The sequence below is a fragment of the Neofelis nebulosa genome, chromosome 13, assembly GCF_028018385.1.
Source record: "Neofelis nebulosa isolate mNeoNeb1 chromosome 13, mNeoNeb1.pri, whole genome shotgun sequence".
In the NCBI taxonomy this organism is placed as follows: Eukaryota; Metazoa; Chordata; class Mammalia; order Carnivora; family Felidae; genus Neofelis; species Neofelis nebulosa.
The window spans coordinates 80365680-80384612 of record NC_080794.1 but is presented as its reverse complement, the minus strand read 5'-3'; the positions used below and the strand labels follow the sequence as shown (position 1 = coordinate 80384612).

Genomic DNA, 18933 nt, shown 5'->3' with positions numbered 1-18933 from the left:
CACATGTTTTTCTTTCGTCCCTTCTCTCTTTCTTTTTTCAGGGCCCCACGTATCTCTTAACTGTCTAGACCACGTAAGCACCGGCTCAGCCTGGAGCTCGGCTCTCCATTAATGCTTTTTCCCTTCCCTCTGGCTGCCAGGCTCGTGACAGACAGCTTGACAAATATTTAACTGCTGTTAAGCCTAATAGGGATCCTCCTCAGCGACTCAGCACAAGACAGATAACTGGGAACAGAAAAAAAGAAGTGACTGGGATGATCAGAGAATATTCCTATTTCTAACTGGTCTGAAAATGTAACCCATAACGGCTGTTTGTTTTAAATTATTCCTTGCCAAGAACAATGTTCAGATGATTGAAAAATTCCACACTGGAACCTCCAATGCTTACTTATTTTTCCTTCTGAGCACCTGCACGGAAAGAAGCTTTGCTCAGAAAATGTAAGTGGTGAAAGGGATAGGGGAACTCTCAGCAGCTCTTAGCATGCTGTACCAGAAAGCCTCCGAGGACTTCGTAGTGGGGACCTGGGTTCTTTCTGACAGGCGAGCCTGTAACTGCATTTTGCTCTAGCTGAGTCAGGGCCAGCTAAAGTAGGCGACCAGAGGCCCGCAGGAGGGAGGCTGAGAACCTTCCTTACAGACAGGGTCCGCCTGGGGGCCAGTAGCTGACAAACCGGACCTATGCACACTTGGAACCAAGTCAGGAATGTACGTGGCACAGCCCAAGTGTCCACCACTACGAAGGAATCCAGTTCCTCCCAAAGGGGGCTCGGAATCAAATTTCCAACTTGAAGCACAGCTCACAGACGTTGTTCACGGTTGGGGTAAAGCCAGGGAGCCAACAGGATACCCTGAACCTCTGATCCAGACCAAAACAGCTCCAGAGCTCCACTGTGGAAGGGAATCCCCCCGGACCTGGCTGCCTTCTGGTAGTTTGTCCCCAAAGTTTCCAGCTCCCTCATATTTGCATCCAGCTTTGTTCAACTCATTAGCTGGGATTGGATTTGACAGGCCAGGACGCCCTTCCCCACCTTTCTTTTAAGATTAATTTACTGAGCACCTACTTGGTGCCCTGAGCTGTGCTAGGCCAGAGGATCAAGTGATCACCAGAAACACCTACTACCCCAAGCATCCAAGAAGCCGGTCCAGCTCTGGGCTCTTTTCCTTGGAGCTAACCTAGAACTCCTCCAGGATGAGAAGCAGTGGAGAGGTGAGAGGCAGAAGGAGGAACTCACTTCCCAGCCACCTTTGCAGCTAGGTGTGGCCATATGACCAAGTTGTCAAAGGAATGTGTGCAGAAGCAAAGGCTCCAAGTTAGTTCCGGGTTATGCCCTTCAAGGGAAAGGGCGTGTGCCTTTTCCTTCACTGTCCCCCTTCCCATAGACACACACGCCTACAAGGCAGATGCTGTGGGGTCCCACCTGGGACCATGAAGAAGAAGGAAACACCTTACAGTCAGAAGAGACTGGAACTGAATAGCCATACAGAACTTCCATAGCAGCCCTAGGCTCCTACCCAAGCACTGTTCCAGGAGAGAGAAATAAGCTTCCACCTTGTTTAAACCAGTGTTAGCCTGGGTCTTGGCTATAGCAGCAGAACCTGTATCAAGGCTGCTTGATCCAGCCACCTACTAGCTGTATGACCTTTCCTGAGACTCATTTTCTTGGTCCTAAAACAGAGATAATGAGACGATGACCTACCTCATAGGTATGGCTCAATCAAGGCGCTTAGCACAGTGCCTGGCACACGCTAGACCCTCAGTAAATACGACCTATCCACCATTGTCATAAGCAGCCGCCGCCGGTACTCCTGTCCAAATCCACTGCACCCACCCCCTTCACTGCTCAGCCAGGAAAGAGTGTGAACACGCATGGCCACAGAGGGCTTAACCAGAACCAATGTTCGCCCGCTTCAGCCTCATCTAAATCAAGCATTGTTTCACATGCTCCTTTGCCGCAGAGTGGGAGACCGTGGCATTGCTTCCCACACAACATACCCACCCGACCTCCCTCGGCATGACCCAGGTTGCCGTTATAAGGCTCCAGGGGCCCTCCACTCCTCTGGCAGGCCCTACACGTGAGCACATGCAGGACTGTTTCCCTGATGGATTTAAGGCACCCGAGTCTCAAAAAGCTTGTGTTCATCTCGAAAGAGGGTAGCCTGAGATGCAGAACATTTTTCCTCCCCAGCGAACACAATTCAGTCTTCCTTCCCTACGATATTCTGAGTAATCCACACTGAAAGAGTATTTGAGGAAAAATTATCGTTCGGATGCTGGAAGGTTCTGAAGTCAACAGAACTGGTTTTGCTGTATATTACATAAAATAAACACTCTGGTTCCAGGAACTCCAGGGAGCACATGGAGAACCACATTTGTTTTCCCAAGATGCATGTGTTGTGCAAACTGCCCCTGTTCCCGGCCACATCAGACTCATGTGTCTCTAGGGTTTCCGAAGGACACAGGCAAGGGGCAATCCCAAGCTGGCCACACCAGCACCTGGGCCGATATTGCCTGGGAAGGTGGGTGAGGTGTGTGTACTCAAGGGGAAGACATCCAGGCAGCCTCTGACCCCAGGCTTTATGTAAGTGGCTAAATGCAAGATTGTATACAGGGCAACTAAGGGCTTCCTAAGAACTGACGTTCCTTTTTTTAAATATTGACTTCCTTCTTGCAGGATCACCGCCTCTGATGGTCACAGAGCACGGAGTGGGGGCAGCCTGCAGCTGGAGCCCATGTTTCCAAGAGCTAAGCTGCCTTTCAACTCTGAATCCTCTCTGAGCCTCACCTGGTGCTGGGCACCAGCATGGGCCCCTAGCCCGGGCTCCTGGCACTCAACACCCGGGCTCCTGGTGATCTTCGAGATCGGCCCGGGTAAGATTGCTTGATTTACTTCCCTCCCCACCTGCTGCCTGGATATGGAGCATAAGCCCCACTCGGTCGGATTCCTAACTGTGCTCCCCAGAGCAAAGCCTGGTGCAAGGCAGGCTCACAGAAATGGGAGCACGGATGAATGGACGGTGGCTGGCGCTTACTGAAGAAGGGAATGATTTCAAGCATGATGAAGATGAGGCCTCTCCACCTAGACAGTCAGACAGCAGCAGAGGCCATACACTGACACGTGTGAGTGGCCATCTGGTCACGGTCACCAACCGGACTCCAGAACACTCAAACCGTGGTGGGCACACGGGTACTTGGCACCTACTAGGAGCCCAATGCTTTAAGACTCTACTCTCTCACTTACTACTACCCTGCGGGTGGAGAGTACCGCCCCCTGGCACAGCCGGCCTCAGGGACTTGCCCAAGGTCATAAAGTGGCAGTGGAGAGGCTCACCCTTGGGAAACAGAGGGAAGCCAGCAACTCGCTCTTCCCTTAAGAGGAAGCGACCAGTTCCCACCAGAGAAGCAAGGACACACAGGCTCAGAAACACTCGGGGCCTCCATCAGGGAGGAAGAGAGACCCGGGGAGACACAGGGCCTGGGAACAGAGCATGACCCCGAGCAAAGGGCCCTGGGCCAGGTGCAGAGGAGGAATATAAGGGATGGGAGATGCAGGGAGAATAAATATTCCCATGACGAGGGGGATGCAACCACGTCCGGTACTTCAGGATGGAGTTTCCCCTCAGAGACAGGCTCGGGTCGAAACTCTGAAAAGAGCAACTTACTGAACACCTTTGGAGCCCACCAGGGGCCCAAGTGAGCTAAGCTGAGGGACAGACACGAGAGAGGCCAAAACCAGGCTCTGCACCCCCAGGATGGATGGGCTCACAGACTCTACTTTGGGGGAGGGCTGGGTCCTGGGGCCTTCATGGAGGAAATGTGAGAAATAGGAAGTTCCACCAAAAGAGCAGCCTCCCCAGCCTCCCCAGCCTCCCAGCCTCCTCAGCCTCGCAGCCTCCCCAGCCTCCCAGCCTCCCCAGCCTCTCAGCCTCCCCAGCCTCCCCAGCCTCTCAGCCTCCCCAGCCTCTCAGCCTCCCCAGTCTCCCAGCCTCCCCAGCCTCCCCAGCCTCTCAGCCTCCCCAGCCTCCCCAGCCTCCCCAGCCTCTCAGCCTCCCCAGCCTCCCCAGCCTCCTCAGCCTCCCAGCTTCTTCAGCCTTGCAGCCTCCCCAGCCTCCCCAGCCTCCCAGCCTCCTCAGCCTCCCCAGCCTCCCAGCCTCCTCAGCCTCCCAGCTTCTTCAGCCTCGCAGCCTCCCCAGCCTCCCCAGCCTCTCAGCCTCCTCAGCCTCCCCAGCCTCCCCAGCCTCTCAGCCTCCCCAGCCTCTCAGCCTCCCCAGCCTCCCCAGCCTCTCAGCCTCCCCAGCCTCCCCAGCCTCCCCAGCCTCCTCAGCCTCCCAGCTTCTTCAGCCTCGCAGCCTCCCCAGCCTCCCAGCCTCCCCAGCCTCTCAGCCTCCCCAGCCTCTCAGCCTCCCCAGCCTCCCCAGCCTCCCCAGCCTCCTCAGCCTCCCAGCCTCCTCAGCCTCCCAGCCTCTTCAGCCTCGCAGCCTCCCCAGCCTCCCAGCCTCCCCAGCCTCCCAGCCTCCCAGCCTCCCCAGCTCCCCCAGCCTCCTTGCTGATACCTTCTGCAACCCTGCCTGGGACCTGGATCTTCTCTGGACGCCACATAGGACTCGGTGCATGAACCCACACTCCTGCCCCAAGAACACTGTCCTCACTCCAGAAACAAAGACACTGCAGACATCTCAATTTTCTACACCTGGCAGTGAGGACTCCCTTTGCCAGTTGACTCTGGCGTGTGAGTCTCAGGGCAGAGGACAGACACGAGGTGAAGAAGAGAGATCACGGCAAGGGCCTGTGCACACAATGCCGTCCTAACACAGTCCATCTTGACGGAAGGATCGGCCTTGCCGGCAGCCGGACCTCAGTGGCAGGGGCCTGGCCACCACAGGCTGCCACCCTGCCCTGCAGATGTCTCTCTCTGCTGGAGGGGGTTCCACGGGTCCTTGGCTCTACTTCCGCCTGCCTTTGCCCCGCCCCGCCCACCTGGAGTCCCACTCCCTTCCACATTGAAGACCTGAAACGCCACCTGATTGGCTGAATGGAGCTACAGCTCCCTTGCTGGGCCAAGCAGGAACCGGACGGTCCCCTCCTACCATGGCCACAGAGAGAAAGTGGCTCCTGGGAAATAGCCACAGCTCATCTGAGTTACTGGGGTGGACTGTATACGGGGTTCCCTGAAATGGGCTAGACTCCCCCTAAGTGCACATGCTACCCAAGTCTAGCATATGTGCACGCGCGCACACACACACACACACACACACACACACACACACACCCTTCCTCCTCCAGGAAGCCTTCTCAGATTGGCCCAAACCCATTTCTAGGCTCCAGCACCACCACTCAAAAACGAGTACCTTGATATGTAGTAGCACCTATTTCCTGCTGTGATATGGGGGCTCAAAGCCATGAAAGGGGCTCAGGGTGTATTATGGGCTGAATCGTGCCCCTTCCACAATTACCATGTTGAAGCCCTAACCCTCAAAGCAACTGTATTTGGAGATATGGCCTTTATGGAAATAGTAAAGGTTAAACTTGGTCCTAAGGATGGAGCCCTAGTTGGAGGGCTGGTGTCCTCATAAGAAGGTAAAGAGACACCAGAGATTGCTGTCTCTCTCTCTATGAGCACAGAGGAAGGGCCCTGTGATGACACAGCAGGAAGGCAGCCATCTACAAGCCAGGAAAAGAGGTCTCACCAGAAACCCATCCTGAGACTTCCAGCCTCCAGAACTGTGAGAAAATAAATTCTGTTGTTAAAGCCCCTGAGCCTGTGTCATTTTCTCATGGCAACCCGGGTCGTGGCTAATATCGGGCGGGTGATCAAAAGAGCAAAGTTTGAGGCTTAGTTCTGTCATTTATAAGCTCAGTGATCTGTGACAAATCCCTTGGCCTCAGTTTCCGGGTCTGTGAAATGGAGCTACTGACCCTCTACCCTGCCTCCCTGAGACGCCTATGGAGGTCCAGGGAGAAGGTGGCCCCACTGCCGGGTAGGCGGGCCTGGGCCGGGGCGTGAGATGGACATGAGGCCAATCCTGGCCCCACCACTCACCTTCTGGGTGACCCCAGACAGATCACATGCTCAGGGCAGCTGGCGTAAGCAGAGCATTTGCTATGTACCAGGCACAATCAGCTGAGCAATGGCAATGAGAACCCTGCTGTTCGTGGGAGTGACAGCCACCTGCTACTGTGGGCACAGCACCCAAGTCGGGACGAGCCATGCCCTCTGGGCAGCCAACCCGGAATGCTGCCTCCCAGCCCTCACCACTGTTGGCCCCAGAACACTGGCTGGTGCTCCAGGAACTGGGGAGAGCCGGCCCTTTGGTCCTTCCCACTGCACAATGGGGAAATCAGTCGGGGCCTGGGAAGAAGGGGCCAAAGCATTCCAGGCCATGTGCAGCAATGTCCAAAGCTCATATACTTTCCACACTGAGGCCTCTCCCCTTGGGGTGTCGTTGACACAGCCACCCCAAGGGGATGGGAGCTCCTCAGCAGACACTGCCCAGCCTGGCTCAGAAGGCTGCCTCAACACCCATCTAAAATCCAGTCCCCAAGGGGCCAGGGCATATGCGTGAAGAAGCATCCCCCCCCCCCCCCGCCACCCACATGAGGATGTTGTGGCTGCTGAAGATGGGAAGCCCTGGCTCACCACATGGCCATGTCGGCAGGCAGGGAGGTGAGTGGCCAGCAGGGAACCAAGGGCCCCTTGCTCGCATGGAAAGAAACACCTGCAGAGCAGTAAATGGCGGGAGCCGGCACAGGGGTGCTGAGTTTGAGCTGCTATCGCTAACACTGAACGAATTTCAGGACACAGATCTCTGGAGAACAGCCAGGTGTGCAGCAGAATGGAACATTCCCCACCAGGGCTGGAGGGACGCCCTCCCTGTTACGGGCCACAGCCCCTGCAACATCTCCCCGAGCGCAGGCACCTCAGTGGGCCACTCCCACGTGTGCCTCAGCCACCATCTCCCGGGGGCAGACCTGCACACATGATGCAGGTCCTTCCGAAGGCGCTTCCTCCTTGTGCTGGGATGGTCTCGGACTTCAGGGAATTTGCCCAGAGAAAGGGAACAGCTTCCAAATGCAGTGGAAGGCCACAGCCCACCCTGTCTCCCGTTTGCTGCTTTATCTTCAGAGTGTAAATAAGCTTCGCCTACATTTATGGTTACGTTGGTCAAACCCTATTCCCCAGCCAGCTCTGCTCTGTCATTTAAAAGGAAAAAAAACACCACTCAGATCACTTTCATTACCTTGGATAGGGCGAAGCATTTGGCATCAACTTCACTCCGCCTGGGCTCTGGGCTCTGGTTGGCCACCACCCCCTTTCACACCCCACTGGTTATTAAGAATTTTTCACTTCCCTAGCCAGGTTTCACCCACATGCTGTTCTTCTGTGGGAGTGGAAGCTCCTTGTCCTGGGGCTGGGTCTCTGCTGACAAAGCCGTGGAGGTATCATGAGACAGCCTGGAACTGGTAGGTTGCGAAAGGGAGGGCTGGCCGTGCAAATTTCAGTAAAGCAAAGCCTTTTTCCTTTTGTCAGTTTTGAGAAAGGTTCTCATATGAGAAGACAAATCCCCCCATAGGCTGTGTTGAAAGCTTGTGACAAGAGGGGTCAGTGGTGGCTTAGGCTAGCCCTTGGCACACAGAGGGCTGGGGTTCAGTTTTGTTGTTTGTTTGTTTTTATTATTTTTGATAGTTCTCTCGATTCTAGACCCTTCCGTGTTGATGGTTCTGGGGCATAAATGGAAATAAGCCTAGGATCAAAGGAGAGAGAAGGAGCCGGAAGGGCCCAAAGTCCCAAATTTGGATTTAGGCCATGCTGGGAGTAGACACCCAGGCATAGTAAAGGGGGTACTCTGATAGGGCATTGGGCAAACAGGACTTGAGCAAGATCAAACTGGGAAATCAGACAGGACCCCAGAAATCAAGAGGCACGAACACGGTCTAAAGTCCAAGGACTTGGAGTTCCAAACCTGGGCATTGACAGCAGTGGAAGGAATACAGCAGTGGGACCAGTGGAAGAGCTTGGGGTTGACACCAGAATAGCTCAGCCTGTCCAGCCCTGACATGGCTCCTATGGGACAGAAACCATCATCAGCAGACCCATTCTGGGCCAGATATTGTAGCTAGGACTACATTCTCTGGCGAACTTTTAAAAATTATAAAATTCTGGGCCCAGAGACTCTTGATTCCACAAAGCCTTAGAACTATTTATTTCTTAAATGCTCCAAGGTGGCTCTGATATTAGGCTCTGCCCTGGGCTGCCGTTTGAAACCACTAATTTTCCATCTAACCAAGGAAGAGGGTGCATAGGCAATGGAAATTTCACTATGTCTTTTTTGAGTTGCCCTCTGTTTTGTCTAAGAATGTCTGTCTATGCCTGGTATAATGTCATATTCTGCCTGACAGAATTTGCTCTTTTCTACGTCCTTTTTGGTATGAATACAGTATTTACTCTTGCTGGTCATTTGTTCCATACAGCTGGGTTGCAATATCCCCGGTGTTCAGTAGGTGTCGCTGTAACACAGGGTGAACATGACCCAGTCCTGAAATTCTTCCAGGTCCCTGATCTCCAGTCTGCACACAGGTTAGTACCGTTCTCCATCAGTCCTCTAGATTTAAAAGTTTCTATCTTGAATTATCTTAGAATGAAGAATAACTATGAATGAAGTTATAGAAGAATAACTTATAATGAACAATCACCACCATTTGTTTCTCAGAGCCCAGGAAATGATATTTCACAAGGATGGTCTCTGTTTCTCTCCCACTTTTGTGCCCTCTCCTACAAGGGAGGTTCTCAAACTTCATGGCCTCAGGAAATTGTCACACCTCTAGAAATTATCAACACCCCCCCCCAACTGCTTTTGTTTATGTGGGCTATATCTATTAATACTTTCCATATTAGAAAATAAAATTGAGAAAAAATGCAAACACAGGAATACACAAGCATATATATTCTGTTAACTGTTCAAGTGATGATATCATCTTGTGTCAAATGGGCTCTAGAAATTTCTGCACTTGTGAGAGAATAAGAGTGAAAAAAGAGAATAGTACCGTTATGGGATATTATGTATCATTATGAACACAGTTTCCATCTTGCTTAAAGAGTCCCCGGAGAGTCCCAATTCACATTTAGAAACTGCTACTCTATCAGTTTTGAAGTTTTGCTGTCTGTTCTTAACAAATCTGAGGTTAATCAATATTTGCTTCTGAAAGACAGAGCTTCAAATGCTTTAATTCTGATTATTCCACCTTCGTTTTTTTAAAGTTTTCTTCCTCACCTTTTATATGCTTTGTCATTTTTATACCGTCTTCTTCCTTGTTCATATTTCCAAGTCTCTCTTATACTTCTTAAAATATACCTATATCCCATATGTTCTGCATGCAATGTGACTGAGGCCCCGCCCCCTGCCAAGGGCTGGTGTCTCTGTTCCCTCTCTTTGAATCTGGGTAGGGGTTTGTCACTACTCCAATGAGTAGAATGTGGTGAAGGTGATGCTTTGTGATTTCTGAGGCTGGGTCACAAAAGGGATGTAGCTCCTGCTTCACTCTCCATTTCTGGGATGCTTACCCGTGGGATAAGCCACCATGCTGTGAGGAAGTCCAGGCCACATGGTAAAGCCACATGGGGAGGAGCTGGGGACCCATTAACAGCCAGCATCAACTGCCAGACGTGTAAGTGGGTTAGTCTTCCAACCTTCAAGTCTTGCACTCAGGCCTTGAACAACATGAAGCAAAATAAGCCATCCCTGCTTTACTCTCTTTGAATTCTGGATCTACAGAATCCATGAGCATGATGTTTGTTTTATTTCACTACATCACTCATTGGTGGTAGGTGGAACATTCCTAAATTTCTAATTTAGGTCTGGCACATTTAGGTCTGGCACATTAGGTCTAAATATTTGTTAGATGTATAAAATACCATAGCTAATGTATTATTCTTCTGGAATCTACAGCCTACTCTTTAGGAAAGTCCCACAACCTTCATGGGATATCTTCAATCCATGAGTGGAACAAGAAGTCCCTCTCTCGTTTGCCGGTGAATGAAAGCCCCCAGATCACAGGGGGCTCCTGTCCCACACAGCTCCTTGGAAAGTCAAGAGCTATGGATTCCCTGGAATCTACCCTCAAAGCAAATAAGGCCCTCATCCCTCTGTTTCCCAAACAAGTAGCTGTATTGTCCCTGGCTGTGGGTGCCATTTTGTTTTCCTCATAAACTGGGTAGTTCCAGGACAAAAGTGATATGGGGAGAAACAGACATTTTCCAAACAGCACCTGCATCATCCGGTCTAAAAATAAATCCAGTAGGACTGGTTTTAGGAGTGAAGCCACTGCTAAAAATAATGCTTACACGTACGATGACATCAGCAGGTAACTGACCTGGGAACTGCAGGGCCCCAGCATCTAACCGACATCTTGAGTTCTGGTCTGCTTTGTGAGGTGATCAATCTGTCTTCACCCTCCGCCCACCTGGCCTTCATTTCAGGAGCCCAGGGCTGGGCCCGCTAAATTCAAGGAAAGGGGCTGGCAGAACATAGGGAAGCTCTGGATTTAGAGCTTTCATTAAAAAATAATATGGACTTTCTATTTCAAGAACAGAACGTCTAATAATGCTGCTGAGGAGAAGCTCTCCAGGACCTGCTTTGATGGTAAATACAAATGGTTTTAATTAGCATATTAATAGCGGTTTGATTTCTAAGGCCGTAGGAAAGCATCTCTCCAGCCTCTACAATACTATCTGCTTGGAGGTAATTACAGAACAGAGACAGAGCACCAGAGGGCGGAAGCCTGCTCTCCCAGTTCTGCCTCCAACCAGCCTGCAGCCAAGTTTCTGGTCAAGAACACGGAGGCGTGGAGGCTGATCCCCCCCACTCGCACCCATTTTAGCCCTAACCTTTCCATGGTCTGACGACCTGAGTCCCCAAAAGTGAAAACAGAGCATTTCAGACCCAAAAGAACCCAAGGCCCAGCAGAGAGGGCCTCACACGAATAAGGATCGACGCTCTATGAACGAGTCCCAGGCCAACTTTGGCAACTCACAAGAGCATCACTGATTTTTAAAGAACGCTCCAAACCTGATATTCCCGGCAACCAGCCAGCATGCACCGCCTGAGAGCTGAGAAGTGAAAAGCAAACGCATGCCCCCAGGGCCGGGGTAGGGGTGGGGGTGTTGAGCCGGGAGGGAGGTACCAGGCAGGCTGCGGTTCCCAGGTCTCACACCTGCCCGCGAGCAGCTGCTGCGCAGAACACCCCATGCCCACCTTGGGGCTTGTGAGCACCACGCTGGGCTCTAAATCGCAGCCCAGGATTCAGGGAAAAGCGGGCTCTGTGGCTTCTGCTCTAAGGGAGCTGGATTCGTTTGTACTCAAGAGTGGTTCTTGTCTTTTCAAAGGCGCTGATGGGATGGCAGGCAGGGGCCGCCTCAGGCAGCCTAATTGCTGCAACTCTACACTCCAATTAAACACCAAATGGGGGCGCCTGGGTGGCGCAGTCGGTTAAGCGTCCGACTTCAGCCAGGTCACGATCTCGCGGTCTGTGAGTTCGAGCCCCGCGTCAGGCTCTGGGCTGATGGCTCGGAGCCTGGAGCCTGTTTCCGATTCTGTGTCTCCCTCTCTCTCTGCCCCTCCCCCGTTCATGCTCTGTCTCTCTCTGTCCCAAAAAAAAATAAATTAAAAACGTTGAAAAAAAAAAATTTAAAAAAATAAACACCAAATGAACGTGCTGAATAATCCAAAACAGACCAAGCTTCCGGGGACCACTCCAAAAGCAAGTTCCAGTCCAGAGGAAGCTTTTTCCTCTCCACTCAACTGCTGATCCCTCTAACGCCTCAAACTGGAAGCAGCTCACTCTACTGGAAGAGCCTCGAGGACAGGACGACTGTCCTCCACTTGCATATGCCCAACACACAGTAGGCAGCCTCCCTCAGAAGCAGAGCTGGCCAGTGAGATGAGGACAAGCTGTTAGGTTCAGCTTCCAGAAAAGCTCCTTCAAGGTCATTGACTCATTGAGAGAAATGTGCATTTTTCCTTTTCCTTCTATTCTTTTTTTCTACTGCTTGGAACAAGAATGTGATGGCTGGAGCTGCATCAGCCGTAGTAGGCCATGAGGTATCTGGTAGAGCAGAAAGATAGCAGGAACCTGGGTCCTTGATGACACAGAACTGCCAATCCACGGCCTACTTCAAGACTTCATTTACGTGAAGAAAAAATGTGCTGTTCAAACCATCCAGCCAGTAATCATGGGTATCTAACCCATGGGATACTTGCCTTACCACCAAAACTTCCCTTGCTAAATCCTACCACTCAGTCAAGGCTGCCTCCTCCGGGAAGTTTTCTTGGATTATACCCGAGGGAGGGAAAAATCACTTCTTTATTTGACCAACTGCAGTACTTTGTCCTCTAGTATAGCAATTAAGAATTTATTATCAGGAGCCAGACAGACCAGAGTGCAAATCCAAGTTCTTCCACTCACTAGTCATGTGACTTCGGGCAAATCATTTCACCTCTTTCAGACCCAGTTTCATCTGCTGTCAGTTGGGATGGAAACACTACCATCTTTGGGAGCTTCCTGAGGCTTGGACAATAATATAGGTAAAGCCCCTGGCATTCCATCAGCACACAATAAACATGGCCCTAACTTTTGTAGCCATCAGCCATTTGTAAGCCACTGTTGTGATTTTTTTTTTTTAAAACAACCTTTGCCATAATCTATCAACTGCAACAGTTCCCATTACTATAGCATTGACTCGATATTTCTCTTTAACTTGGGTGTTAATGGACTCTCCCTCCTACCTGTTAAGCAATTACATATGGGAAATTACTGCTGTTACTGTGTATTTTTTATGACATACATTTAAAAAAATGCATAACCACGGGGCACCTGGGTGGCTCAGTCGGTTAAACGTCCGACTTCGGCTCAGGTCATGAACTCGCTTTTGTGAGTTCAAGCCCCTCATGGGGCTCTATGCTGACAGCTCAGAACCTGGAGTCTGCTTCAGAATCTGTGTCTCCCTCTCTCTCTGCTCCTCCCCTGCTTGTGCTCTCTCTCTCTCAAAAAATAAAGATTAAAAATTTTTTAAAAATGCATAACCACAATTCAGTGTGCTACCTACAATCATCACACACACCAAGAGGTGACTGCCACCCTTCCTAATGTCATTCTGATGTACTGAGGAATGAAGTGTACATATATCTTCTGTTCCCTATCAACCAGGTTCCTTGAAGATGGGGCCTGGGTGGCACTTGTCTCTGACTAACCCAGCATCCGGGACACAAAGGAAGTCCATTGAATATCTGCCTAATGAGCAGGAAAACATTCTCTCGCAGCCATTATCGGAGAGCCCAGCCAAATTCCATTCCAGCACATTCTGAGGGCCATCCAAATTCTTCTGCTGTGCTGGGTGCATGTTCCATTAAAAAAAAAAAAAAAAAAATCACACGTAAGAAGTGGGCTGTCAGCGAAGGAGTTTGCAATTGTTTCCACAAACACTTCCATGAACCTTAAATGGCTTTTGCTGTGATGGGATTTGATCCATTTCATGACGCCCTGGAGAGACCCGTACTGGCCAGGGAAACGTGGCAGGGACTTCACAGAAAAGGGGTCCTTCTCTGAGCTGGACAAAGAGGACCTTCTGAAGGAGTTTTGCACCTCCTCAACAGCTGAATACATTCTTGCAAAATATTTCCATCAGGGAGTGTAGTCCTTATGCAAAGCAAGAGGTGGTGACATTATGAAAACACTGGATCCCAAATAAAATGTGAGCTGTAACGAGGATGCAGCAGGACCCAGCTTCTGGGTCAGAGATACTTCTTTAACGGTGGAAATGTTTTCACGGAAAATAGTGCACTTGGCCTGTTAAGGAGTAACCAAGCAAACTGTTTTGGGGCATAAGGAAAATGTTTCATTTGGCAAATCCACGCCAATTCAGACTGGACGGTAACTCACTTCTCCTACCACCTCCACCTTCCGTGGCCAAATGGCAGACTGAAAAAAATGAGGCAGGTGTAGGCAGGAGGTTGCTTGGGACCAAAGGACCAGAGACGACATGCCGGAGCTGGAGGATGCCCGCCTGGCGGGAAGTTCATCCAGCAGGAATGAGCTCGACCCTCAGGCCCCAGCTGCACTGTGTCCTCACCCCGTCCTGGGTAGGATGCCGGGTGGTCGTCACAACCATCAAGCCCCGAGAGGCAGCAGTACGAAGTCACATCCAGGCCTTGCCTGTAAACCGGCAACTTAGGCAACTTCTGGAAGCCTGATCGGAGAAGGAAAATGCCACTTCCCGCAGGATTGCTGGGGGACGGCGTGCGCTCAGGGGGTGTGAGAAGAGCTTGGCAAGCTGCACAGCAGCCCGCTGCCTCCACGGAGAGGGACATAGCCACACTCAGAGCAACAGCCAGCGGCATGTGGCCTGAGTGAGCCCCACAGGCCGGTGGTGATTTTGAGGATCATAGGAAACCCCGAAATTCGGAGGCATAGGAGGTACCAGTAGTTGAATCCATCCCCGAAGGGAGAGCTGGCTTTCCCCATCCAGACCCAACTGGGAAAATAATTGGCTGCCGGCCAGAGACCCTGGAGAGGCTATCAGCAGAACTGCAGAGAGATAGACCCCACACCCACTGCTGACGACCATCTCAGGCTCCGGAGAGATGCCTTCCACCCTGCAGGGGCCTGCCCTGTGCACAGGGGTCTTAGTTGAAGTTCATGGAGATGCCAGGAGGTGTTATTTATTCACTCCAGAGTACAGGTGAGGAACTGCTTCCTAAAGGTGACAGACCTGCCCAAGGTTGTTCAGCGAGTAAGTGGAAACACAAAGAAGGAGCCTAGTCTGGTTTTAAAGACATCGCTCTCCTTCCAGAACCATCAGAAATATGATCTAACACAGCATCCCCTCAGCCCACCTCCCAAAGCCCCTGCCTGTAGCTGCCGTATTCCTTTTGTTTGCCTTTGTAACTGAAGCCTCGGCCCAGGGCTAACAGCCCGTTAGCTCCCTCCCTGTGTCCTTCCCACACGAGCTCGCCTCTGAACTCAGCAAACGGACTATGTTTAACCTCTCCACCTAGAGCTCATTCTCTCAAACTCTCTCTCTTGTGATGGCAGGGCATGGCGAGAGCAAAGGGGAGGGGGGAGGGGAGTGGAGGACGGTAGGGGATAGCTCGCCTCTCCTCTCTTGCCGACATCTCAAAAAAAAATCTATCTCCTGTGGTGGCCAGGACTTCAAGAGCAGCCCTCCTGCGGTGGCCGAGGGAGTGAGCAGAGAAGTCCTGTCATCTGCTCCCCGCACCCCTGGCCCACCCCCAGCACACACACTCCTATTTATACCTCTCGATCCAGCTATCTCCTTTTTTGGACAATGTTGCCCTTTGGGCTCACTGTGGAAGCTCGGTCCTTGTGTCTCTTTACCAGGAAGGGGGAAGCACAGCGACGCATCAAACATAGTTGGCCTGCCACCAGTGCTGCAGCTGGTGATGTCTGATTCCCCGCCGGGGCACCTTCCGATGGCCTGTCTAGCCAAGCTCTCAGCCAGTTTCTCCAAAACGGGGAGCTGGCCAGCTGTGCCCAGCTGGGCAAGCTCGGAGCCCCCCCAGGCCGGCTATGCCATGGCCAATTCCGTGGAGGCCCACTGCATCTTTCTGCCTGAGCAACCCCACCTCGCAGAGCCCCGGGGCAGGCCCTGGCCTGGCACAGCCCGGCACGCTGGCCTGTCATAATACAGTCCTCTCCTGTGTTCCTCGAAGCCAGCAAGGACGGCTGCCACTTTGCCCACTCTGCAGACAGGAGGAGCAGGACTCAGACACACCCGCTTCCCAGGGGCAGCGGGAAGAGTTTTCACCTTTTCATGTCTAATGTACGGAGTTATTTATTGCTCGCTTACTTTCCAAAAAGGACCCGCAGCGTGTCCCAATAAAAGCACGTTTCAATTGTTCAATGAAAGACAAAGAGCAGGAAATGAGCAGCGAAGAGGGAGGGGAGAATAAAATGAGCTCCCCCCAGGACATCTGACGCAGGAGCGCTATGCTTTCAGCATGAAACTTGGCTGTGGGCTTCCTCGCAGTTTGAACGAAGAGAGACACGGGTGGGTGGTTCGTGGCGGTGCTGGGCGGGGAGGAGAAACTAAAACCAGGCTTCAGGGCTCCTCATTAAGTAAACAGACCACGAGCACCTACTGTGTGCAGGCACTGGCTACATGTCGGGGGCACCGGGGACTGAGATTCAGCCCCTGTCCACAAGGGCAGGCAGGCAAAGTTTGGTGGGCAAGCGAAGAGCTCCCGGGGGGCGGGGGGCATCACTCTGCCCTCCCTCAAGTAGCAGGGATGGTAGAGACACTGGAACAGAATGGGACAAAGGACAGTGTCACCTGGCATCCCCTGGCCACACCCACAGGAACAAGTGAGGCTGTCCTCTCCACTTGCCAAGCTGTCCTCGTCCCCTAGGGAAGGTTCGGAGCCTAGGAGAAAGGCCTTCCCTAAATCGGAGTGCACAGCCTTGCCTATATGCCCTGCAGTTACCTCTAAGGCAGGATGTGAGGAGGTCAGGAACCAGTGTCGAGTCCCTTCCTGCCACAGGCCCAGAAATGCTTCTCCCCAGCTCTAGCCCTACGCCCCACATGCGAGATGCCACTTCTGGGAACTGCCAGGCACCTCCTGAGTCCACAAAGCCAACAGACCTGCTTCTTCCTTGTTTCCTGACATCCTCAGCCTCCAGCCTGCCCTGTCCATCCCTTTTGCAGGGCCTCAGTTTCCCCACCTGGCAGCGAGGCAGTAAGGCTCACACAGGACGGAGGTTTTCCAGCTCTCACATTATAGAAAAATCCTAACTTGTTAGTGGGGAAACTGGACCAGAACGTGGATCCTCAGCTCCAGGCACTGGCACCGCCACCTGGAAGGAGCCACCAGGACGGAAGGACGTGTGAGCTCAGTGGCCAAAGGGAGGGGCTGAGCTTACTTCCTGCTGCAAACCAACATGGAAGAGATCAAAGCTGCTCCTGGGGAGATTCTCCGAGCCTTACAACCCTTGGGACCCTCTCAGCAGGAGGCAGAAGCAGAGGCAGCTCCCCCTTCCCCTGCACACACACTGCCTCTTTGGACCCTTGGGTTAGGCTCTCCTACTCACCAGCCAGTGGCTCTGACAAGTCCCTTCTCTTTGAGCCGTAGGGAGGCAGTGTGACTCATAATCAGGGGCCATACAGAATTTGAAAGTTCTAGCTTCTGGCCTAGGAGACTCTCTACCATAACCACGGCCGTCTCTTGCCAGTTTTGTCTCCGGGTCAGAGTCATTTTCCCTGACATCTGTTGAGGTGGGAGGCCTACAAGACAGCCAGCAGCCTGCCTTCAGGGTACTTAATCTGGAGACATTCACACACACACAAACACACACACACACACACACACACACACACACTCACTCACTCACTCACATAATACAGGGATGGATCACAAATGCCACGCTGTGTCCTATCAACAAGAAAGAATCCCTGCAGATTCTTCCAGAAGGCTGGACAGCAACGGATAACAAAAGCCGAGGTTCCTCTCACATAAGTTGGGTCACGGTTGTACCTGAGGCCTCAGGACGAGGCAGTCAACCAAAATGAAATGGTTCCCAGAAATCAGGACTACACCTTGATGCTGAGGTGGGGAGAGGGAGTCCCACGGACAGCAAATCAGCCCAAATGCCTTCCACTCCTGGGTGAAAGATTCTAGCCTGAGAGAGGGCCCAGCCGGCTGTGTCCTCAGAGGGGTGCAAAAGACAACAAGAAAGACCGGCTCATTCTACTGAGCTCCCTGGTGAGCTGGTTTCACCAGGGCCCCAGCCAGGGCCCAGGGATCGGGTGAACAGCGAGGACCCCCCAGTCCTTCCGAGCAGGGCCCACAGGTCGGCCAGCTAGCCCCCTCTGATGGCGTCTGACGGTCAGGCAGGTGGCGTGCGAGCTGGCCGAGGTACTCAGCCTCACAGCTCCAGCTCACACGTCCCACAGAGACCTGAGGCCACTCCCAGAGCGGGGCAGCCAGTGCCATGAGGCCAAGGCTCGACTACAGGGCCCCACAGGCAGGAAGCTGCAAAAGGAGAGTGTTCACCCTCCATAAACCCGGCCCCATGGGGCTTTTTCCTTCCTGTCCCCGGAAATGAGAACTCTGACCCAGGAGGTCACAGTCAGGGAATAACAAGCAAATGCCCCAAACAGCAGATCATGAAGGTGTGAGGACAGACTGCCAGGCAGGGGTGGAGGGAGGTGTCCAGCTGCACAGGCTCCAGAGGACCACTCCTCGGGTCCCTGCGTGACAGTGGCTTCTCATCTTCTGCTCCTCCCTTCCCCATCCTTGTAGATTCCTCTGATGACTCGCTGGCTCTGTGGACACTTTCCCATCTCCCCACGGAGGCCCAGGCACTAGGGGAGGGCCAGGGCTTACAAAAGTGTCACGCACCTTCTAGGAAAATAGACACCTGAAGCCCAGTTCTGTTCCCCGTGGCCAGGGTTTGGTGATGGCATGTGTGGAACACTCTAGGGCCCCGGGTGGAGGGGTGGGTGGTTATTCCATTGACTTTGGAGGTAGGACCTGGCCAGGTAGGGAGGAGGACAGAGGATGTGGCCTGAGCAAAGCCAGAAGCAGGAAGAAAACCTGTTTACCAAGGCCCTGGGTGCTCAGCACTGGACAGATGTTCCCAAACGTGTCCCTGCATTTAAAGTCTCCAGCAACTCTGAGACCACCTCCAGCGTGGTCCCCGTATCTACAGGTGAGGACCAGGCGAGGACAGGACCTGAGTCTGCCTCTGCTTCTGAGTGGTGTGTGACCTTAGGCAAGGGGTTTCACTGCCACAAACCCCGATTTCCTTATTTGCCAAAGAAGCCTAAAAACACCTCTCTCTTAGGGTTCTGGGGTAGGTACGAAGAGGCAATGCAAAGTGCTGGGCACAGTATCTGGCACATGATAAATGATGGTCAGTGATGGCTA

General features: G+C 52.5%; 1 protein-coding gene and 1 long non-coding RNA gene across 4 annotated transcripts in view; one reads left to right on the top strand and one right to left on the bottom strand.

Moving 5' to 3' along the window:
- Window positions 1-18933, bottom strand: part of GRK5 (G protein-coupled receptor kinase 5) — a 211585-nt gene that overhangs the window by 77028 nt on the left and 115624 nt on the right. The gene's annotated exons all lie outside the window — the stretch shown is intronic.
- LOC131493461 (uncharacterized) lies at window positions 7378-11456 on the top strand. 2 transcript variants are annotated; one of them, XR_009252689.1, is made up of 4 exons: window positions 7378-7459; window positions 8468-8573; window positions 9943-10635; window positions 11379-11456. It is a non-coding gene; the product is annotated as an uncharacterized LOC131493461 (long non-coding RNA). The 2 variants fall into 2 exon arrangements; XR_009252688.1 differs by lacking the exon at window positions 11379-11456 and having other exon boundaries at window positions 9943-11087.